The sequence below is a fragment of the Orcinus orca genome, chromosome 10, assembly GCF_937001465.1.
Source record: "Orcinus orca chromosome 10, mOrcOrc1.1, whole genome shotgun sequence".
Taxonomy (NCBI): domain Eukaryota; kingdom Metazoa; phylum Chordata; class Mammalia; order Artiodactyla; family Delphinidae; genus Orcinus; species Orcinus orca.
In genome coordinates this window covers 65,077,269-65,102,292 of record NC_064568.1, presented here as the reverse complement: position 1 = coordinate 65,102,292, position 25,024 = coordinate 65,077,269, and the positions used below count along the sequence as shown (strand labels likewise).

General features: G+C 41.8%; 1 long non-coding RNA gene across 1 annotated transcript; it reads right to left on the bottom strand.

Annotated features, from left to right (window-relative positions):
* Positions 1 to 275: 275 nt before the first annotated feature.
* On the bottom strand, positions 276 to 4,912 carry LOC125965648 (uncharacterized). The gene is made up of 2 exons (XR_007479826.1): positions 4,669 to 4,912; positions 276 to 4,564 (listed from the first exon to the last, which is right to left on the bottom strand). It is a non-coding gene; the product is annotated as an uncharacterized LOC125965648 (long non-coding RNA).
* Between the last annotated feature and the right edge of the window lie 20,112 nt (positions 4,913 to 25,024).

The window sequence follows — 25,024 nt, the reverse complement described above, 5'->3', positions numbered from 1 at the left end:
AAAGTTCTTGATATGTTAATAGAAAAATCTCTAGCTTTAATTGTAAAATTCCCATTCACTTTTTTTACGTATAGATCTATACGGTGGATTCAAGTTAACAAGAATGCATATACACATCCAGGTGTATATGTATTTATATGATAGTCTCAAAAGAAAAAGAACTCTTTGGAATTTTATTGAGTCTTCTTTTCCTTATAATATTAGTGATTAATAACTGCAGATTCTTTATACTTTTAAAATATTGTTTACTTGATTTCACCTTATTTTCATAATAATCATATAAGCTAAGCAGTTTATTTCCCTTCTTTTACAATGATTTGAAAAGTGAGTCCATAAAGGGAACAGATTTGTCTATGATGGCCTAACACAAAATATTTCTGAGAATAGAGGAAGGGTAAAATATTTGTACTAAGTGAAGGGCATCCACATTTACAACTTAATTTGCATTAATTCAATATTTTAAATAGCTATGTCGTCTCCTATCATTAGTAGGAAGGCTGCGGTGCATGAATTTTCTTTTAAAATAAACATTCATTGACCAAGATTCGTTATTGAATCTAATATCTAAATTAAAATTTCAGGGCTTCCCTGGTGGCGCAGTGGTTGAGAGTCGGCCTGCCAATGCAGGGGACACAGGTCCGTGCCCCGGTCTGGGAAGATCTCACATGCCGCGGAGCGGCTGGGCCCGTGAGCCATGGCCACTGAGCCTGCGCGTCCAGAGCCTGTGCTCTGCAACGTGAGAGGCCACAACAGTGAGAGGCCCGTGTACCGCAAAAAAATAATAATAATAAAAAAAAATTCAATTTTTATACTTAGATATGATTTGATGTTCTTTACCTTGTTTTTTGAAGGCCTTTCGATAGGAAGTCAGGGTCTTTTATGAATTCTAGAATAAGATATATTTTTGAGACATTCATCACATTAAATGGAGTTATGTTCATTAATCCTCTGTTGAGCAACTGGAAAGAGATGTTGAAAACATTCAGCTTAGACACACAAACATCCCGTAGGAGGCCCATCCCAGGACAGCCGTGTTTTCTGCAGGTGCAGTCTTAATTTAATCTTAGTGTCAGCGCCGCAAATGGAATATTAGGATTTGGACTGTTAGCACTTGTCACGTGACTTTTCTCAGTGACAGTGTTGTCTCAGTGTCCCCATCCTGACCATCCTGTCACACTCCTTCATTATGTACTTCAGGACAAGTTAGAACACAAATCAGGAACTGAAAAGCTTTCTGACGAAGCTACGCTGCGTTTCTGGTTTTGTTTTACTTGCTCTAGTTAAGTGTCTTCAGTTGATGGAGAGGTACTCCATCCCCTGATGCCTATAAAACGTGCCAGTCAGGACAATAAATTGTATGGAATCACGCGCACCTGATTTCTAACCATGTCTTGAATAGCTAAGCTTTGGGAGGAAAAATAAGACTTATCTAGGATCTTCACTTATGTATACTAGATAAGTCTGTATAGTACTGTACTGTAGAGTACTGTAGAGACTGTCCTTCACTAGAGGCTATAAATAGAATGAGCAGACAAAAAATAGTAAAAATGTGAGGATTTAAGCAACATGATTAACAAGCTTGACATAATTGACATATACATATTGGAAAATGCACCCAACAACTGCAGACTACACATTTTTTTCCTGGTACATATAGAACATTATAAAAAATTTGACCATATACTTGGCCATCAAGGAAGTCTTAACAAACATCAGAAACAAATAGTGCAGAGAATGTTCTCAGACCACAATGTAATTAAGCTGCTAATAAACATACCAATATGAAAATCCCACAATTTTAACAATTAATGCTACATTACTAAATAACCCAGTGGATCAAATCAAAAATCACAGTAGGTATTTGAATATATTTTTAATTGAGTGTATTGAAAATATGAGACATCAAAACTTGTAGGCTGGGGCTTCCCTGGTGGTGCAGTGGTTAGGGATCTGCCTGCCAATGCAGGGGACATGGGTTTGAGCTCTGGTCCAGGAAGATCCTACATGCTGTGGAGCAACTGGGCCCGTGCACCACAGCTACTGAGCCTGTGCTCTGGAGCCCGTAAGCTACAATTACTGAGCCCATGTGCTGCAACTAATGAAGCCCACGCACCTAGAGCCCGTGCTCCACAACAAGAGAGACCACCACAATGAGAGGCCCGTGCACCGCAAAGAAGAGGAGCCTCCGCTCGCCGCAACTAGAGAAACCCCATGCGCAGCAACAAAGACCCAACGCAGCCAAAGATAATAAATAAATTAATTAAATAAATTAAAAACAAACAAAACTTGTAGGCTGCATCCAAAGCTATGCTTCAAGGGAGATTTATAGGTTTAATTGCATCTACTAGAAAAGTAGAAAAACTGAAAATGAATGATCTAAGTCTCCATTTCAAGAAGTTCGAAACAACAGAAAACTCAAAGAAAGTAGAGAAGGTAAATAATAAAGAACAAAGTAGAAAACAAAACAAACATCCAATGAAGTTTGTCTGATCTAAAAGTTCTATCATTTAAAAAAAAAAGACTATTAAGTTGACAAACACCTGGCCAGTCTAATCAAGAAGAGAGAGAGAGAGGGAGAGAACGTGCAAATAAGCAATTTCAGGAATGAAGTCGTTGAAAAGATCATAAGATGTCTCTGTGAATAATTTTATGCCAGTAATTTTGAAAATTTAGATATGGACAAATTCCTAGAAAACCCAGTAAGAAATAGGATTTAAATCTACATCTGTATAAGTATAACTGAATCATTTTGCTGTACACCTGAAACTAACACAACACTGTAAATCAACTATACTTCAATTTAAAAAAAATAAAAAAAATAAATCTACATCTGTTAAAGGAACTGAACCTATAATGAAAATCTTTGCCAACTTAGATGATTTACTAGTGAGTTCTACCAAATATTTAAAGAGATAATAAAATCAATCTTATGTAAACTTTTCCAGAAAATAGCAAAAGAAGTACTTTTTATGAGACCCACATAAGCTTGATACCTAAACCAGACAATGACATACAAGGAAAGAAGTTACAGGTCACTCTCTCTTATAACATACATGCAAAAATGCTAAAAAACAATAACAAATCAAGTCCAGTGATAGATTTAAAAAGAGAAGCTGGGTTTATTTCAGATACATGAGATTGGTTTTGAATTTAAAAATCAATGTTTAAATTCACCACAGTAAGAGATAAAAGAAAAAATATTATATGACTATCTCAGTAGATGCATAAAAAGTTTTTTATAAAGCTTTTGATAAAACTCAACATTCATTTATAATAAAAACTCTTGCCTTCCCCAAAATATCTAAAAAAAAAACCCACAAGTAATATCATATTTAATAGGTAAATATTGAAAGCTTTTCCTGTAAAATCAGGAACAAGACAAGAATGGTTTCTTCAGTTCAACATTATATTAGAGGTTCTAGCCAGAGCAACAGGAAAAAAGGATTAGATTAGGATTTAGAATTAGAAATTCTAATTAGATTAGAAAGAGAAATAAATCTTTAGGATTAGAAAGAGAAAGAAATCTGTCATTATTCATATATAATATAATTTCATAGGTAGAAAAATCAAAGATGTCTGCAGATAAACTATTAGAATTAAAAGGAGAATTGAACAAGCTCACTGCATAGATGGTCAATAAACAAAATCATGTAGTTCATTTCCACATATAATTAAATTTCTATAACCTGACAATAAGCAATTAGAAAATAAAATGTTACACATAATACTATTTATCAACAGAATACAAAAAGCGTATGTCTAAGAACCAAACTAAAAAAATGTTCAAGACCGTGACACAGAAAACTACAAAACGTTGTGGGGAGAAATGGAAGAACATCTAATAAAGGAGAGATTGAGCGTGTTCATGAGGTAGATTCACATTATAAAGGTGTTGTTTTGTTACCACTCCAGAAGTAGTGGCTGAAATCAGCAACAATTCTATCATTGCTGATGACTCCATAGATTGATGGACTCAGCTGGACAGCTCTGCTGGTCTCACTGGGGGTCCCTCCTGCAGGTGCAACTGGATGGCAGCTGGGACTATGACGTCCAAAACGGCTTCATTCACTGTCTGACGCCTTGAGGGACAGCTGGGAGTCCAGGCTTCACTCCTCGTTTTCACGTAATCCAGGGCTTTTCCCTCCGCACATGGCCTTTCCATATGATCTCCCCAGCGGAGCATCTGATATTCTTATACAGCAGCTCAGGGATCCCCAAAGTACAGAGTGGAAGCTGTCTGGCCTTGTTGAGGCTTGTGTGCAGAACTGCCGTGATGTTACCTCTGCCCTACTCTAATAGAGAAAGCAAATCACCAAGTTTAATGTGGGAGGGGACTGGCCACCTAGGGGCCTGAATCCCAGGAGGTGAAGCTCCCAGCTATCACAGTGTACTTTCTGGTCTTCAAGGAGTCACCTGCCTCACAAGCAAAATGTACTTACACCTACCTCTCTCTGGACTCCCAAAGCCTCACCCCATGATGGCGTCTTGTCATCTAAATCATGTTCAAATTCAGATGGGGCTTTTCAGAAATTTTCCCTCAGACATAACTCCTTGGGTGTGGTTCCTGGGTTGCAGATACAGATTGTGTAGATTGTGAATCAGAAAGAGAAGTTATTCTATCTCTTTCCTCCCCCTCCCCCCCCCCCCACATACACACACTCAACATACATCTGTAAGCTAGAGGTAGACACTTGCATTCAAAAGGGGCGAGTGACTAGAAGGTACAGAGCAGTTAGTGATCCACAGCAATTCCAGAATCCACTGGGCATGTGTTGCTAGTTCGGCTTCTTGGAAGAGTTCTCCAGCGTTCTCCAGGCCAGCCTCTGGGAAGCCTCTGAGACATACTACCTTTTTCATTAAAATGACCTGTGTTTGCAGCTGAGAAACGCTTACCCTGATTTCTCCCCATAGAAGTTTGAGGACCCGGAAGCTCTTTTCATTTTGGCACGTCTCTGCTTGAGCTAACACAGTTCTTAAAAAATCCTGTGGGTTTCTGATGTATCAGATGATACATTGACTAACTAGTATAAAGTACCAGTTAGTGGGGAGAAAGACGGGTAACATCCTATTTCTTGGCCAGGTGGTCCCCTCATTCTCCACTGTGTCTCCGTCTCAGACCCTCTGAGTCCCATTTGTGTCCTCTGTCTTATTAGTGATCTCAGGTGGCCTCAGCCTGCAGCGGCTTGAAGCAGGATTTCGTTCTCAGCCAGAGACTGAAGTCAGGCTGCGGCAGTGACCAGTGACAAGGCCCTGGTTCCATACGGCTTTGCAGGAAATGAATTTCCACTAAGAAACGGAAAGTAGTGAAACAAGTAAAGTGTTTACTAGGAGGGAAAAGAGTACGTGTGGATAGATACACGGGTGGGCTCAGAGACAGAGTAGCACCCTCGTGGTAGTTTGAATCACTTATATGGGGCATTTCTTCTGGGTTTCCTTTGGCCAATCATCTTGCCTGGTTCTGAGTCTGTATTTGGTTTATCTAAGGGTCCTCCCATGTGTTCATGTGCATCTCTTAGCCAAGATGGATTCTAGCGAAGAGGCCTATGGGTAGGTTGACATCACTTACTATGGGGTGGCGCCCGCTCCCTTTTTGACCTTCAAGGAGTCTCTCTGCTCGTGTGTAATCAGGAAGGTCTCCTTGACTTCGAGAATGAGGAATATGTGGTCTTTTGTCTCTTGTTTGAGCAGGACTCAGCTTTTCTTGCCTCCAGCTATTTTGGAGTATCTGTCCACAGGGGATGAACTACAGCTGCTCGGCCTGGGGCCCATCTATCTCCTGCCTCATTAGCGCCAGAAAAACACAGGATGATCAGAACTGGATGTTAGGTACAGAATTCTTAGTGAAAACTGCTCCTTTGAAGTGTATTAGTGGTGACAACTGAATGAGTGTCCCAAACCCAAAATACCAGGGAAGATGCGTATACAGGAAAGTCCCTGCCTGAGCATTCATTTGCTACAAGTAGCATTTCCTGTTTTTCATCAAGTCCGAACCAGCTATTATTCTTAGGCTTTTCCTCATCCAAACCAGTTCTACCTGTTATAATACTTTACCTCCTAGAGCTTGATTGTTAAGGAAATACTCCCCCCTCCCAATGGCAAAATGAAAAAATCTACCTTGTTCAGGTCACACAAATAGGAACCTAACAAACATACAGATTTCAAACTCATTGATCAGAGAAGTGTTAATTAAGATGCAATATTATTTTGCAGGTATCAATCATATTGGCAAAGATTTTAAAGCCTGATAATGCAACTGTGGGAAAAAGGAAACTCATACACTGCATGTGAGATTGGAAAATGGTTTGACCATCTTGGAGTGTAAACACCCTAAAGAGTTAAAGGTGCACTTACTCATTGCCCAGAAATGCCTCTTCTGGGTAGAAACTGTGCAGAGACTCTCAAACACTATCATGAAAACCCAGTGCTTTCCTTTTGAATTTCCAACCTATTGAGGATCAATATATTTATAAAATAAAAGAAAAAGCAATTCATAAAACAAACGAAATTTAACAACAGACCTACAAAATACAAGCCTGACTAATTTTTTAAAATTTATTTATTTTATTTATTTATTTTTGGCTGTGTTGGGTCTTCGTTGCTGCGCGTGAGCTTTCTCTAGTTGCCATGAGCGGGTGCTACTCTTCATTGCAGTTCGTGGGCTTCTCATTGCGGTGGCTTCTCTTGTTGTGGAGCACGGGCTGTAGGAGTGTGGGCTTCAGTAGTTGTGGCTCACGGCCTCTAGAGTGCAGGCTCAGTAATTGTGGTGCACGAGCTTAGTTGCTCTGCGGCATGGGGGATCTTCCCGGACCAGGGCTCGAACCCGTGTCCCTTGCATTGGCAGGTGGACTCAACCACTGCGCCACCAGGGAAGCCCCTAATTTTTTATTATTAGATTTGAAAGACGTAAAAGTCTCAGTTGAATTACTTTTAAAGTTTCTAAATGTTTATCCTACAATTCTGCAGTTTCTAGCCATGAATTGCTAACAGTCTGCAGTCCCCAATTTGAGGAACAGTGCTATCAGTAACTCCAGCCCATGGCAACAGGAGATTCATTTAAAGGAGAATGTTCATTGCTGCACTGTTTTGAATATAGAAAAAAATTAAAATTTACTATCATAGGGGAAAATAAACATTATAGTCATACAATGAAATACAGTACAGCCATTAAAATACACTATATCTATCGACACATATTAACATGGATAGATCTTTTAATTAATTAATTAATTATGGCTGCGCTGAGTCTTTGTTGTGGCGTGCGGGCTTCTCTAGTTGCGGTGTGTGGGCTCTAGAGCGCGTGGGCTCAGTGCTTGTGGTGCGTGGGCTTAGCTGCGGTATGGGGGATGTTACTTCCTCAACCAGGGATTGAATCCAGGCCCCCTGCATTGGGAGTGCAAAGTCTTAACCACTGGACCACTAGGGAAGTCTCTAACATGGATAAATCTTGAAACCAAAACACTGAGTGAAAAAAGAAAATGTCAATAGAATCTTTCTTGTATGATGTCATTTATAGGCAGACCTCATTTTAATGCATTTTATTGTGCTTTGCAGATATTGCATTTTTTACAGATTGAAGGTTCGTGGCAACCCTGTGTCAAGCAAGTCTATTGGAGTCATTTTTGCAACAGCATTTGCTAACTTTGTGTCTCTGTCACATTTCAGTAATTCTCAAATGTTTCAGACTTTTTTTGTTATTATTATATGTGTTATGGTGATCTGTGACCAGTGATCTTTGATGTTACTATTGTAATTTTTGGGGGGATCCATGAACCAGGCCCATACAAAATGGCAAACTTAACTGATAAATTGTGTGTTCTGACTGCTCCACCAACAGGCCATTCCCCTATGTCTCTCCTCTCCCTGGGCCTCCCTATTCCCTGAGATACAACAATATTAAAATTAGGCCAATTAATAACTCTACAGTGGCCTCCAAGTGTTTGAATGAAAGGAAGAGTTGCATGTCTCTCACTTTAAATCAAAAGTTAGAAATGATTAAGCTTAGTGAGGAAGGCATGTTGGAAACCAAGATAGGCAGAAAGCTAGGCATCTTGTGCCAAACTGTTAGCCAAGTCACGAATGCAAAGGAAAAGTTCTTGAAGGAAATCAAAAGTGCTATTCCAGTGAATAATAAGAAATGATAAGAATGATAAGAAAGTGAAACAGCCTTACTGCTAATATGGAGAAAGTTTTAATCTCTGGGTAGAAGGTCAAACCAGGCACAACATTCCTTTAAGCCCAATCAGAGCAAGGCCCTAACTCTCTTCAGTTCTGTGAAGGCTGAGGGAAGTGAGGAAACTGCAGAAGAAAAGTTTGAAGCTAGCAGAGGTTGGTTCATGAACTTTAAGGAAAGACGCCATCTCCATAACATAAAAGTGCAAGTGAAGCTGCAAGTGCTGATGTAGAAGCTGCAGCAAGTTGTCCAGAAGATCCAGCTAAGATAATTCATGAAGGTGGGCTACACTAAGCAGATTTTCAATATGGACAAAACAGCCTTATACTCGAAGAAAATGCCATCTAGGACTTTCATTTCATAGCTAGAGAGGAGAAGTCAATGTTTGCCTTCAAAGGACAGGCTGACTCTCGTGCTAGGGGCTAATGCAGCTAATGACTTGAAGTTGAAGCCAATGCTCACTTACCATTCCAAAAATCCTACGGCCCTTAAGAATTATGCTAAGTCTAATCTGCCTGTGCTCTATAAATGGAACAACAAAGCTGAGATGATAGTACATCTCTTTACAACATGGCTTACTGAATATTTTAAGCCCACTATTTAGAACTACTGCTCCGAAAAAAAGCCAAGGAGATTCATGTTATTTTCATGCCTGCTAACACAACATTCATTCTGCAGCCCATGGATCCAGGAGTAATTTCAACTTTCCAGTCTTATGATTTAAGAAACACATTTCATAAGACTATAGCTGCCATAGATAGTGATTCCTCTGATCGATCTGGGCAAAATCAATTGAAAACCTTCTGGAAAGGATTCAGCATTCTGGACGCCATGAAGAACACTTCTGATTCATGGGAGGAGGTCAAAATATCAATGTTACCAGGAGTTTGGAAGAAGTTGATTCCTCATGGATGACTTTGAGGGATTCAAGACTTCAGTGGAGGAAGTAACCGCAAATGTGGTGGGAAAAGTAGGAGAACCAGAATTAGAAGTGAAACTTGAAGATGTGACTGAATTACTATAATCTCAGGATAAAACTTGAATAGATGAAGAGTTGTTTCTTATGAATCAGCAAATAAAGTGGTTTTTTGACATGGAATCTACTCCTGTTGAAGATGCTGTGAAGATTATTGAAATGACAACAAAGGATTTAGAATATTATACAAGTATTCAATATTCTAAATATTTATAAATATCACCCAAAGTTCATAGTTTACTCTTGGTGTTGTACGTACTATGGGTTTGGACAAATGTATTCATCATGTACTTTTTGTTTCAAAGTTCTGTCTTAAAACTGGAATACTCCATAAACTTAGTAGGGCTGATAGAAAAAGCTGCCCCCTTTTGAACACAAAATCTATGTCCCAGTCCCAGGTCTTCCTGTACCCACAGGAAGAAGAAAAATCACTGGCTTTGAAGTGAGGCAGATCTTGGTGTGAGTTCCAGCCTTGTTCTGTTGGACCCATGGTTACTCATCTTTAAGTACAAATCACATATAGCCTCCCTGACAAATGATGTTTACAATGAGTGTCTAATAAGTGTTATTTTCTTTCACCCTCCTTAAGCTAAGGCACAGAGCATAAAGACACTCCATGCCTGCCTAGAGGTGATGAGACAGACAAGTAACAAAAGATAGCAACTGAGTCAGATAAGGGCCGACTAGATACACTGGTAGTACTCTGAGGTCGTTGAAACAGCAGCAAGTAACTATTATGCTATACTGTGTTGCCATTTAACTATCTGGGTTTCAATTTATTCACTTATAAAATGGCTCTCTGCTTACTATTGATTGAAAAGTGAGAGCATAAAAAATGAAAGTCTTGATATGTCATAAAGCATAACACCAGTAGGAGGCAATGTTCATGCCTCACCCCCCCCATTCCCTCACCTGTTCGCTAGGCAGAATAATGGCCTATCAAAGATGTCCATGTCCCCATGTTACCTAGCAAGGTGGACTAAAAGATGCTAACCAGCTGTTCTTAAAATAAGGATCTCATCCTGGATTCTCTGGTCAGTTCAATATCATCACAAGAGAAAAGAGTCAGAGAAAGTTTTGAAGATGCTTCACTGCTAGCTTTGAAGATGGAGAAGCCACAAACCACAGGAGCGCTGGTGGCCTCCAGAAGCCAGCAAAGGCGAGAACATATTCTCTCCTGGAGGCTCCAGAAAGAACGCGGCCCTGACAGCAGCTCGACGTTAGCCTGTTAGACCATTTCAGACTTCTCACCTCCAGAGCTGTAAGGTCATAAATATGTGCTGTTTTAAGCCATTAAGTTTGTGGTAATTGGGTTACAGTGGTGTTGGGGCCCAGGGCAGGCTGCCCCCAAATATGCCAAAGTGGTATATTGATTATCTTGAATGAAAGTTACTTAAGAAACAGCCAATGTAAGAAGGACGCTCTGACCCTCCTTCCTGTCTCCCTGAAAACAGGAAATAAATTTCCCATGTGAAAGGTGCCCTCCCTGCTTCTGGCATCCTTATCACCAGAGATTGGGAATTCAGGGCCAAAAAGTCTCTAGAAACAAACCTTGTTACTTCTTTACTAATTTACCATCCAAGCCCAATTCCATTTCAATTCTTCACTAATTAAGCACCCAAGTCTAAATTTCTTTGTCCTCTCCATTCCTCTTAAACTTACTGTTTCTTGTCTAAAGAGTATAAAAGCTGCTGCCTTGGTTACTAATTAGGTCTGTTTCTATGAGACCTTCGTAGATATGAATTAAAATTGTTTTTTCTCCTGTTAATCTGTCCTGTGTCTTTTTACTGATTAGACCAGCCAAGAGAATTCAAGAAGGGTGGGGGGAAATTGTCCCCCTTCCCAACAGTGGAAATATGAAATGAATACAATCCTTTGAAGATAGCAGCATGAAGAATGGATTAGTGTGGAAGGTAGCATAGAATGTGTGTCCTACTTTTCATCTTTTAAATGTCACTGTCCATCAAACCAAAGACACGGGGTTCAAATGGCCCCAGGTCGATCTGGGCCTAGTTTCAGCAGGAGGAGGCCTTTCATTAAATTTCCTCTAGCTCAGGGCAGCTCTGGCAGCCACAAGGCAGTGCTCATCACTATGTACTAGTGGCTCTGGAATATTCCATGACAGGCGCTGAGCATGGATCTCCCAGAGCATCCCTGACCCATATCCCTCAGAACATTTCTTGGAGGCCAAATACTGTGCACGAATGTTCCTTGATTTCTCTTGATCCTTATGTCAGCTGTAATCATCCCTCAGGATGTAGAGCCAGGGTCCTCTCCTTTGGTAATTGAGTTTCGGGCCCCACTTCTTCACTTCCCTGTAGGGCATCCACACTGACGTCATGGAAAAGTGGAGTATGCTGCCCGGTCCCTTGACTTTGGGTGTGGCCATGTTACTTGCTTCAGCCAGTGGAATTTTAGTGACCACAGTGAGAGTTGAGACTTGAACTCTTTTGGAACAGTTGAACTCTCCCGCTCTTTAGAGATGCACTCTGAGAACAGACTGTGATCTAAGGAGGAGGAGAGCCATGTGGAGTGGAGGAGAGGACCCCAACACAGCCAGCAGCCTAGAGCTGGAACCCAAAGCCTGGAGTCAAGCTCAGCCCAATGGTTTGGCCATTGTCTTGTAGACCATGAGCCTAAGGATTATTGTTTTCAGTCACCACGTCTTTGAGCCATGAGCTGCCCAGCATTACCGTGGCCATAGCTGGCTGATACTCCTCCTACAGGAAAGCTTTTCTAACTCCTCCCACCTGATAGAACTGACCATGCCTCCTTTGTGCTCATCATCCTGTCTTACTGTTCTCATATCCGTCTCCCCAACTGGACTTAAGTTCCTTGAGGGCAGGTGCCAGGTATTGACTTTGTATGTATGACCCCAATCATAATGCTCAAAATATAATAGCCTCCTGATACTTTTTTTTTTATGAAAAGAAACAATTGAATGAATGGATACAAGGAACACGCTTTTCCAAGTCTGTGACCTTGAAATAGGGACAGTGAGGGGAGGAGGAAATCATAGGTTTCTGGGCTGCTGCAAATTGCATCCAATTCATCAGGGGCCAAACTTTGTTGGTCGACTGAAAAAATCATATTTTGCAATGAAATTTTCCAATAGCATAAATGCTATTTTGATTCATGAGACAAACAAATTTACTTCAAAGTCACAGCAAAGGTGCAGCTGCTAGTGATCATTTATATGTTTCCTCAAAAGATGTATTCAAAAAGAACAACTCAACTCATAGGAGGAATGAAAAGTTTTGACATGAAAAAGCAGCCTTCCTATTCCAAAATATTGAGAACTATTGTTCTAGATGATTCCTTTGAAAGACGCCATCAAGAATCCAGCTCCTGCTTGTTGACTTATGGCCCATGGAGCAGGGACATAGCGTGTCTGTCTGGCTTATTCTCACCCTGAATCTCCAGGTCACTGCACGTTTACATCATCAGGGCAGAACTACTGTCAGCTTTCAAGACACCTCAAAGAAAATTATAAGCTTTCATTCTTTCTCCACTCTTCCTTTCACAAAAGCTGTCACATCACCGCATTTTGCAGCTCAGTCTTGGGTTTGTAATTATAGTTGTTGCCATAAGAATGCTTCCAAAAGAGAGGCTTATTAATAGGAAGGAACTCACATACACAAAGGAAAAGACTGCCAGTACAGGAGTAACGACTGAACGCTGATCATTTAAAACATGAAAACTATACACCAAACGTGGCTGGGAGTTGACTTCAGCCATGTGTCTTCCTGTCCTAAATGTTTATAGCAGCAAAGAGGTTTCTGTGCAACTGTTGAAGCACTTTCTTTCTCTTTAACTGTGTTTATTTTCTTTCATTCTAATTCATTTAAAGGATGACATCTCAAATCTGTGGCTGGAACACAAGATTGAAATATTGAGGGAATTCCCTGGAGGTCCAGAGGTTAGGACTTGGCGCTTCCACTGCATGGGGCACGGGTTCGATCCCTGGCCTGGGAACTAAGATATTGCATGTCGCATGGTGCAGCCAAAAAAAAATTATTGAAGGGTTCAAGGGCATTTTATGGGGACTGAGAGTGGAGGTTGGGGAGGGGGAAGCAATAGACCAATGGTGACTTCCCTTAGAATCTTTATCTACTCACCGGTGACTTTCAAGGTCTTAACTAGGCCATGACACAGCCATAGCTCTCTGGGGCTGATGCAACTAATAGGAGATATGGGAAAGGATATTAGATAAATATTTGCTGATGAACATGTGAATGAGTAAGTGAATAAATGAATGCGTGCCTCAGACTAACCCTTCACTCTCGTGCTCCCCTGGTCATCGTCCCTGTAATCCTGCAGCAACAAACTGCATGCGATTTCCCAAACATCATGCTTCTTCTTGCTGTAACTTCTGGCTTCCTTATCTGCCCCATGCAGCCCATCATCACCTTGCCAGTCCCTACTCAACCTTCAAGTCACAACTCAGGCTCCAGGCTCGGGCAGTACTTCATACCGATATCATGACGCAACAGTTGTTCCCCAACTTAAGTGCAGGAACCACGTATTTTAATCATTTGCACTAAGCAACTGGCTTGGTGCCAGACACGTCACAGGTATTCAATGAGTGATCACGGAATAACCTTTATGCTATTTGACTCCTCCAGTGCCTTCCAAGTCAGACTATAAATTACTTCAATGCAGGATGATCTCCTCTAAAATTCTTTACTTATGTGTCTTCCATTTCTCGTGCATGGCAGTCCCTCACTCTGCCCCAAAATTGATCAAGCAAGGAGTGGGGGAAGACACAATTCTGGGTGTTGGGTGCTTCCAATGGGTTAATCCATTGGAAGGATTTTAGTTGGGACTGACGTCATCACATCACCTGTGGGAAAGAAACATTATAGTTTAGAGAGAACAGCATTTAGAAGTAGACAAGAAGGTCATGGGGACAGTCCAGAAAAAAATGATTGCAGATTATTACAGATTTTTTTGTGTGTGTGTGGTACGCGGGCCTCTCACTGTTGTGGCCTCTCCCGTTGCGGAGCACAGGCTCCAGAAGCGCAGGCTCAGTGGCCATGGCTCACGGGCCCAGCCGCTCCACGGCATGTGGGATCCTCCAGGACCGGGGCACGAACCCGCGTCCCCTGCATCGGCAGGCGGACTCTCAACCACTGCGCCACCAGGGAAGCCCTACAGATTTTAACTAGGTTCAGAGCAGTGGGAATAGAGACTTGGGATGTATGTTATATATTTCAGAGATGGCACTCACAGGATTTGGTGGATGACTAATAATGGTGCAAAGGATGGAGGAAATCTAGGATGACTCCGAGGTCATTAGCTCAGGCAGATTGTGTGTCCTTCAACACAGTGGGGGAATATGGGAGGAAGAGGTCCACCAGCAGAGGGAGAAGTGCCCTGAGTTCAGTGCTGCTTTTATTGCAAATGAGGAACCTGTGGATCAACCAGAAGATAGGTACCCACCCGCAGATGGTGGTTTTGGAGCTCAGCAGAGCGATCTGGACTGAAGATGCAGATTTCAGAGTCATTAGCAAGTGGAAGTTGAAGATAAGGTGATGACTGACTTTGCCCGAATATTGTATAGAGCAGAGTTTCTGGGGGTCTGGGGTGGGAAGAGGTTACATGGGAATTTCCCCATCTGAAAATGTTTAGGTTTAGTCGACCTAAAGAACACGTTAGATACGTGTTCCATATGGGCCGTAGCAGCTTTATTGAGACTTATTGAGAGCATAGAATCCTCCCCCAGGGGTGGCTCCCTGTGTGTGTCTGATATCATCTCTTGTGAGCCTCTGTGGAATCCACTTCTAGAACCCAGGATACACCCATTCACAGATTTGACTTTCCTGCTAGGTTCTGCCCTATTGGAGAGCCGGAAATTTGTCTTGTTCAAAGTATATCCCTAGTACTTAGCAGAGGATCTGGCATGCAGGTTTTCAAGTGTTTTATGAGTCAGATGATCTCACTTACTGTTGACTTCATGAGGTGTGGCTTGTCACTGACATTTTAGATGTGAGAAAAGGAGGCCCCACAAGATGAAGTAACCTGGTCATGTCACACAGCTAATAAGTGACTCAGCAAATCTTCTGCCCCAATGTCAGTGCAGGGCTCTCCCCTGTAGCACACGGCCTCTGCTCATTCCTGACCTGCCACCACCATCAAAAGGTGGGATGGGAGATTTGAAGCAACATGGATGGACCTGGAGATGATCATACTAAGTGAAGTCAGTCAGAAAGAGAAAGACAAATACCATATGATATCAATTATATGTGGAATCTAAAATATGACACAAATGAACTTATCTATGAAACAGAAACAGACTCACAAACACTGAGAACATACTTGTGGTTGCCAAGGGGGAGGGAGTGGGGAAGGGATGGAGTGGGAGTTTGGGGTGAGCAGATGCAGACTATTACATATAGGATGGAATAACAACAAGGTCTTACTGTATAACAGCTATATTCAATTCTACTGTGATAAACCATAATGGAAAAGAATATGAAAAAGAATGTATATAAGTGTAACTGAATCACTTTGCTGTACAGCAGAAATTAACACAACATTGTAAATCAACTATACTTCAATTAAAAAAACTACTGAACAAAAAAAAGAAGAAAATAAAGTTGATAAATGGTTGTTAAAAAAAAAGACTCTCATTAACCAAAAAATTGATAGGTGGATGCTGGATTTAATATAGAAAATATACACAAAGGAAAAGGAGAAAAGTGCTGAGAAAGGAGGAGGGGGCTAGAATGGAAACTTTGTGATTGAAAAATGTAGAGGGGGCAGTAGGCTCCTCTGAGGTGGAAACATCTAATACCCGTCGGAGAACTTGGATTCTCCACTGGCCAGAGCTCCCCGAGGAAGCCTGCAGCTTCCAGAGCCCGTGGGTCCGAGTGGAGACAGGAAGACCCTGAGAAGCCAGCGAGGCTTCAGGGAGTTTGTCTGAGCCTGTAGGTTCTCATGGAGGGGATGCCAATTGGAGACTCAGTAGGGTAAAGGGCCAGCAGTCACTCAAACTTCATCGGGATTAGTATGATCAGTTCACTGTGTAACAAATAATAGTGCCTCCTCAGGTAAGGGGGTTGAGTTGGGGCGGGCTTAACACCCTGGAGGAAGTGAAGGACAGAGGTGACCTGAGGCAGGAGAGGGGTACAGAGGTCAGAAGGGTGCCAATTGTGCCATTACAGAAAATTTGCTAACGGCCTACTGTGCCCCAGGAAAGGGGAAAGAATTCTCTTTCTCTTACCACAGACCTGGAAGCCTTACGGACATTCCTGGGTCCTTCCTTTCCCTCCTCTGCCCTTCAGGGTTCCTTGTTCATCCTCTACCTATAACAGCTGTTTTTGTAGTTTTCTGAATTGACCCCTTGATTTAAGCCCACGAAGGGAAATAACACTTAACATTAATCAGACATACTGGCTACTTTTAAAATTATTTCATCTCATTCTTATGACAATCCTTAGGGCAAGAACTACCACCATCTCCAGGAAACCAAGGCTTAGAAAGATAAACATTTTGTTCAGATTCACAAAGCACCAAGGAGCAGAGAAGAAATTCAGATCCAGGTCTCTCTAAATCCCAAATCCGTCCTCCAGACACTGCCTGTGTCTCACGAGGCCCAGGATCATGTCTAGCATCTTGTTTTCCACTCAGAGTACCCAGCATGGTAACCCGCATGTGGTAAGCGCTCAACTCACATTTACTGAATTGATTTTGAGTTGGTCAATCTTTCTTTCTTTTGTTGAATTGACCTCAGGGTCACTGAGAACGTATGCTATCAGGGATGTACCCGATGCAATTCTTGTCTCTTCTCAGATTCTCTCAGCTGCCTCCCCTCCCCTCCCCCCCACTCCCTCCCTCCACTCCGAATTTGGATTAAAGGTCACATTCAGGACATTGGAGCTGGCTGAATGGCCAGATGACACAAGACTGAAATGTGGGGGAATTAGGTTCCAGTGGGATGAAACTCAACCAATGGTAGGTGGAGAGAAGAGGGAGCCGGGCGGATAAACCTTGTCCTTTCTTTTCTTGAACCCTGTGGAGAAAGTCCCTGATACTGGAGAACAGAACCGTGTTCAGCACAGAGCTGTGCTTTCTGAGCTGGTTGGAAAGTGGTGGCCAGCAGGGTAACTCATTGCCTCACCCGGCCTTGCATTTTTCCTTACCTCACTTCCTTTTTGCCTCACCTGCACTGCCCTGGGCTTTCACCTCCCAAGGAAAATGACAGCACCAAGACAAGGAATAAAGAGAGACATTATGTGTCGTAATGGGAATAATCCAAGAAACTAAAACAAACATGTACTTATGTGTACCTAGCTACAGAGACTTGAAATATAAAGAAAAAAATTGATGCCACAGGGAGAGATGGGCAAACTCTAAATCATAGTGGGAGGTTTTTATTTTTTTAATTTCTATTTTTTTTTTTTTTTGCAGTATGCAGGCCTCTCACTGTTGTGGCCTCTCCCGTTGCGGAGCACAGGCTCCGGGCGCGCAGGCTCAGCGGCCGTGGCTCACGGGCCCAGCCGCTCCGCGGCATGTGGGGTCCTCCCGAACCGGGGCACGAACCCGTGTCCCCTGCATCGGCAGGCGGACTCTCAACCACCGCGCCACCAGGGAAGCCCCGTAGTGGGAGGTTTTAATGCACCTCAGAGGCTGATAGAAAGATTTCAATACTTCTCCCTTTGAAGCGGAGAGATCAGGAAAAAAAGAAACAGTAAGTCTATGCCGGATTTAAGTGGGAAAAAAATGCAACATATCTTTGAAAACCCAAAGGAGACTGGAATTCTATTCAACAGTTATAACATAGTTTCTATGGACATATAGGTTTTGAGAGTTCAAAAAAATTTTTAGGACATTACAACTTTATAAGTATGGGGAGCCCGGTCCACACCCCTACCCCACCCCTGGAGGGACTGTTCTGTGCGTCAGTAGAAGGTAGGCCTTGGAAGGTTTGTGGTTTTTGCCCCCAGCCTCCTACTTTAACTCTATCCACGTGGTGAGTCCCTACTTTCCAAGCAGAGTTAACTCTGAGCGCTTCCAGAGAACTGTGAGAAAGTTGTTGTGATGTTAATACCTTTACTGAGTTATGCATTTGAGATTCTTGGTGGTCTTTTACATGAGTGAATAAGCAAGGGAGTAAGTGTAAAATTTTACCCTGTCAGAGTTTTCGTCTTCTTCTCTGTATTCAGTTGCTATTAGTTTGAATTCCTTTTTCCCTGAACAGCTTGCTGTTTGGAGTTTGCCAAGGACACATTTTATTAATTTAGAAAACACTTTTAATTTTTTCTCATTATAAAAGCAATACTTGTTCACTGTACAAGACTCAGTAAATACAGAAAAGGAGGAAGAAGGAAATAAAATGCATTTATTATCCCACCACTTGGGGGCAGCCACTTTCACTTTTTTTTTTGTGAGCCTTGAGGCAGGCGGGATCCTAGTTCCCCGACCAGGGATCAAACCCATGCCCCCTGAAGTGGAAGCGCAGAGTCCTAACCACTGGACCGCCAGGGAAGTACCCACTTTCACATTTTATTTGACCCCTGTGACAACTTTTTGAAGCTCACTAACTGGACTTTCTGAAGACCTCAGGCCTGGCCTTCTCCTCCACCTCCATCCTTCTGCCCTGCTTCTCGCCTCTCCCCTCCGCCATTTCCTTTACATCTGCCACTTAGCACTAAATAACAAACCGCCCCCCCAAATTAAAATTGTAAATGTCACTATGAATATTGTATTAACTCAGAAAATTTAGGTGGGACAGATCCAGAGGTGAAGATGTGAATTTGCCCAACAAATCTGATATGAAAGGTAACAACTAGCACATGTCATCTGAGGAATGAATTGGGTGAGAACCAGGAAAGAGTTAGCTCCAGGGTTACCCAAAAAGCTCACTTTCCCCAGCTTTACAGAGTTGGCAATCTGGACTTTTCTAGAGCAAAGGCTATCTTGCTTACTGTGTCCTAATAATAATGGTACACAGCACACAGCATTTACTATGCACCAAACCCTGTTAGAAGTGCTTTATATATACTGGGAATTCCCTGGTGGTCCAGTGGTTAGGACTCAGCGCTTTCAGTGCCGGGGCCAGGGTTCGAACCCCGGTTGGGGAACTAAGATCCTGCAAGCCATGTGGCCCACCCAAAAAAAAAAAAAAAAAAAGTACTTTATATATATTAAATTCATGATGCTATCACTCCCATTTTGCAGATGAGGACACTGAGCCACAGAAAGATTAAGTAACTTGCTCAGTGTTGTGAAGCTAACAGGAAACACAGCTGGGATTTGAACCCTGGCTGTCTATTTCTAGAACCTGTAGTTTCAAACCCCTGTGCCATGCTGCCTCTAAAGCTCTTTCATAGGCTCTAAGCTATGATTTCCACAGTGCTGGATGTGAGACAATTTTAGGTGGTTCTTGGAGAAATTTTTAAAAATACCATGTCTTTCATGTCTGTTAGAAAAAAAACTCTTGCACAAGTGTAATGTCACAAATGTTTTCACATAGGATGAATAAAGTTTAAAAGTCAGCTCCAAGAAAAATATTAATAACAGTACAAATAGTATGAAAAGTTTGCAGAGATAATAAAAGTGACATGCTAGTGAAATCTGGGAAACACTTAATTTAAAAATCAAAACCAAGTCCCCACTTCCAACACAGTGATGCACCTGGGGGAGATTTTCCACCAGCAGAGAGTGGTTCGAAGGTTCAGAGGTGGTGGGCTCAGACCTGCTGTATAGCACAGCGAACTATACTCAATATTCTGTAATAACCTATATGGGAAAAGAATCTGAAAAAGACGATATATATACATGTGTGTGCATGTGTGTGTATGTGTGTGTATATATATATATATATATATATATATGACTTAATTGCTTTGCCGTACACCTGAAATTAACATAACATTGTAAATCAACTATACTTCAATAAAAAATAAATTAATTTAAATAAAGTAACACTCTTTACTCTCCCATAAATTATAATCCTATTAGTTTTTAAGATATTCTCTGCCTTGAAAAGTTGTCAGTGTGGGTTTCTGAGGTTCTACCCAAGGGGCAGGCAGGGAGCTGACAGTTACTGCATAACTAATCTTTACTATATTTTTATCGACTTGCCGAGAAATATGTTAGAAATAATATTGATGCAAGATTGTGTGCAGTTTTTATGACCAGTGCTTCGGCCGTGGGTTGGTTACGTGAGAGGCATACAGACCCCCTGTCACTGAGCTGTACCAGACTCTCCCCCCAGAGGGGTCAAGGTCGGGATGGACAGTGTGTCTTGGCAGCTCTGGTAGCCGTTTGCAGTGGATAAAATACACATGTATTTTAAACAAAACGTGTTTTGTCTGCCCCTCCTTGAAACTTATGCTTCAACGACTTGATTGATGCTGTAATCTTATAAAACTCTTGGCTGTACAGAAGTTGAAAGAAGTTTTTCAATTTTTTACTAGGTCCTCTTTTTGACAATGCAGGAGGCATTATTTCCTCTAGTCTCAGTTACAGAAATAGATCTTTTTATTTTAGCAGATTGTGAAAATACTCCTTGTTTTCATACAATAAAACTCAGAGCCCAATGAAACCCTCTGTCTTAGCCATCAGTGGCTCTCATATCTCACAGACACAGGACCTAGAGAATGCAGTTTTTTGACTGCTGTCTCATAATTTTCCCACTTATTTTTCATTTGGCTTATATTTTTCATTCTTTTATTCAAGATTGTGTTTTCTTCCATGGCACATATATCCGTATAATCCATTTTATGTCTTACACGGAATAAACCAGAAGGTAAATAAGGAAAATTATTATTCCCCAAACATTAAATAGATTATGACTCAAATTGCTAAAGGCACAGAAACCGTAGAAAGTGTTTTTTTTTACTGCCAATCACCATTAATTTGGCTATGTGAGTCAAACCTAATGTATGCATCGTTTCCAATCCTACTCCCAGACATACATATTCATGGTACATTTGACAGCCTGCTTCTCCCCTGGTGCTTTATGTCTCAATAACAGAGCTAATTGCCTGGGTGTGGAGCCCATGCAAGCAAGCCTTTTTTTTTTTTTCCTATAAAGACTGTCCAATCTATTTTAGACAGGGTCTGGATATTTGTAATAGGCACGATTCTCTTGTTCTGTTACAGTTCATGGTCATTCTGATCATAGATCTATTTAAACCTTTAAAAAAAAGCTGAAGAAATTCACAGCAAGAAGAAAGAAGTTAGGAAAACCAAAGTGCTAGTCAAAACACTTTCCTGAGGCTCGTGTGTAAAGGCCTAAATAAACATCTTTGCCTTGCCCTTGTCAAACTATTTTTGGTTTAGCCTTTTAATTAACCTGTCATCAGGACCTTTTTTAGAATCCCGCTCTACCCTCTGCTGATTCTGAAGATGGGGGGAAGTTGCATACACACCTCAAGATCTCAGTGATCACTTGAGACTCAAGTTTTATCTGCCAGGGACACAGGGAGCTCACGTGTGGGCTTCCGGGCGTCTACAAACTTGTATGCAGAATTTAAAAAAATTTATTTAAGTGTAGTTGATTTACAATGTTGTGTTAATTTCTGCTGTACAGCAAAGTGACTCAGTTATATATATATATATATATATATATATAATATATATATATATACATTCTTTTTCATTATGGTTTATTACAAGATGTTGAATATAGTTCCCTGTGCTATACAGTAGGACCTTGCTGTTTATCTATCCTTATATAATAGTTTGCATCTGCTAATCCCAAATTCCCAATCCATTCCCCTGCCCATTCACCTCCCCCTTGGCAACCACAAGTCTGTTCTCTATGTCTGTGAGTCTGTTTCTGTTTCATAGATAAGTTCATTTGTGTCATATTTTAGATTCCACATATAATTGATATCATATGGTATTTGTCTTTCTCTATCTGTCTTACTTCACTTAGTATGATAATCTCTAGGTCCATCCATGTTGCTGTAAATGGCATTATTTCGTGCTTTTTTATAGCTGAGTAATATTCCATTGTGTGTGTGTGTGTGTGTGTGTGTGTGTGTGTGTGTGTGTATCACAACTTCTTTATCCATTCATCTGTTGATCAGCCATCAGTTCTTAAATACTCTTGTCTGCAAGGATCAGGAGGCCATGAGGGAAACAAGGATAGTTCTGGTCTCATCCAGGCCTTCCAGGAGTCACAGTCTGATCAAACCTTCATGTGCAAGAGAATCAGCTAGGGATCCTGTTCCAATGCAGATTCTGATCTCATAGTTGTGGGGTGGGGCCATTTTCTTCTACATAGAAAGAGTAATTATTAGTCATATCAGATACTTTACACATGTGCCTTACTTGAAACAAGCAAACTCAATGATGGCAAACCTGGATTTATTAAACAGGTAACCAGGAGCCGATCATTTGCTATTGTAAGGAAGGCACCGTTTAGTACATAGGGTCCCCTGCTCTGCTCACACTGCAATCACCTGGGAATCTTTAAAAATCTCCTCCTGCCTGGCCCCCACCCCCAGACACACTGATTTAATTGGTCACGGGGCCATAGGAATTGACAAGCTCCCCAGGAAATTCTAGAGCACAGCAAAGCTTAGGAACCACTGATCTAATAGCCACCATCATTGTCTCTGCATCTTCTAACTTCTGAAAGTGATTAGCAAAGTCAAGATAGAAACCTCGATCTGCCTGAGCCCTGAGCCTCCTCCTACCAAAAGAGAACTTCTGAGCTTTCAACTCAAACACTTCATACCCATTTTTTGTGAGTTTCTCTGAAATGTTTTCTAGGACTTAACTCTTACATTTTCCTATTATGGTAAAGGCCAATCTTGATACTGAAGCAAAGCCAGAAGAAATTAGTTGTGCAGGGTGACATAAAATCTATATTGCTAAGTATAATCCTAAGTGGTGCAAAGAACAAAGAATAGTTCAAAGCAGTATTAACAACTGCTTCGTAAACAGGTAATGAAAGTTTCCTGTAAAAATATGTAAGATCCTAAAAGTGGGTTCTGGACCCAATTTCCAACATGTGGCTGAGGTGTTTCTCTCCACACCAACAAGCAGTTCTCTAGACACCCACAGGTTAGGGGCCCTCCCCGCCTCACTTCTGATGCCAATCAAATGCCCAGGCTTCTGCCTGGCCCACTAGAGGTCAGAGGTTCCAATGATCCCAGCCGTGGGTTCTTTTTTTTTTTTTTTTTTTTTTTTAATTTTTTTAAACATCTTTATTGGAGCATAATTGCTTTACAATGGTATGTTAGTTTCAGCTTCACAACAAAATGAATCAGTTATATATATATACATATGTTCCCATATCTCTTCCTGCTTGCGTCACCCTCCCTCCCACCCTCCCTATCCCACCCCTCCAGGCGGTCACAAAGCACCGAGCTGATCTCCCTGTGCTATGCGGCTGCTTCCCACTAGCTATCTACCTTACGTTTGGTAGTGTATTAATTTGCTCACAGAGCTCAGAGAAACATTTTACTTACTAGACCACCAGTTTATCATAAAAGAATGTTACTTGGGGGCTTCCCGAGTGGTGCAGTGGTTGAGAGTCCGCCTGCCAATGCAGGGGACACGGGTTCGTGCCCCAGTCTGGGAAGATCCCACATGCCGCGGAGCGGCTGGGCCCGTGAGCCATGGCCGTTGAGCCTGTGCGTCCGGAGCCTGTGCTCCGCAACGGGAGAGGCCACACAGTGAGAGGCCCACATACGGCCAAAAAAAAAAAAAAAAAGAGAATGTTACTTGGGAACAGCCAGATGACAGCAGTGCATAGGGTAAGGTATGTGGGAAAGGGTGTGGGGCTTCCGTGCTCTCTGAGAAGGACCCCCGCCCCCATCTCCGTGTATTCACCAACTGAAGGCTCTCAGAAGCCAGTCCTTTTGGGTTTTTATGGAGGCTGTGTTACACGGGCACGACTGATCGAATCAATTGCTGATTGATTCAACCTCTAGCCCCTCTCCTCTCCCTGGAGGTCAGGGATGAGGCTGAAAGGGCCAACCCTCTAATCACGTGATTTGTCTTCCTGGCAACCATATAGTGTTTCTGGATAAAAGAACTAGAAATAGAACATAACAGTGAACTAGCTGGACTAGAGAGGCAGACTCCTGTTTGGGTCCCAGTTTTTCCATTTATAACCTCATGACCTGGGACCAGGATTCACGGGACATGGAAGGTGGGTACGATCAGGCCTCAACCTCAGGATGAAGGCTGTCAGGACCCACCACAGCTGCGGCCTCTGGGTGACCTGGGGCAGAACTTCCCAAAGTCTAGTGTGGGAATCACCGGGGTGTCGGGGGTGGGGGGAAGGGTGGGGTCAGAATGCAGATTCTGATATAGCAAGTCTGGGATTTGGCCTGAGATTCTGCATTTCCAACAAACTCCTGGTGATGCCACTGCTGGTGTACAGACCACACTTAGAGAGGATCTAAATTTCCTTAGTACGAGAGCTACTCAATTCCCTGTTTTGGTGCTTGACCGACATCCTGGTTCTTTCTCTGTTTCTGTGTCTCTCCACGTATCTGTAGCTTCTGTTCCTCTTCCAACTGCTTGTATCTTAATTACAACTAATTACAAATTTCCGCAAGAGAAAAGATCGAATTGATTCATCTCAAGGTGGTGGAAATATAGGTACTTTTAAAAATATTCTTTCATCCTTTCTAATACTCTTTCATCTTTCTAAATATTCTTTCATCTTTCATACCTTCTAAATGTTCTTTCATGAGCTAGCATAACTTGCATAATCAGAAAAAAATTATTTTCTCCTGTTTGGAAAGGACCACATTATCCCTTTGCTGTCTTATGTGCAATGCTGGCCAAACTTAAGCCCTTCAGAAACCCACAGAACTGGAGAGGAAAATACAGATTTGAAAGGCAGGAACTAGAACCCAAGGCACTAAATGACACATCCTAAGGACACAGCCAGCATCTTTGGA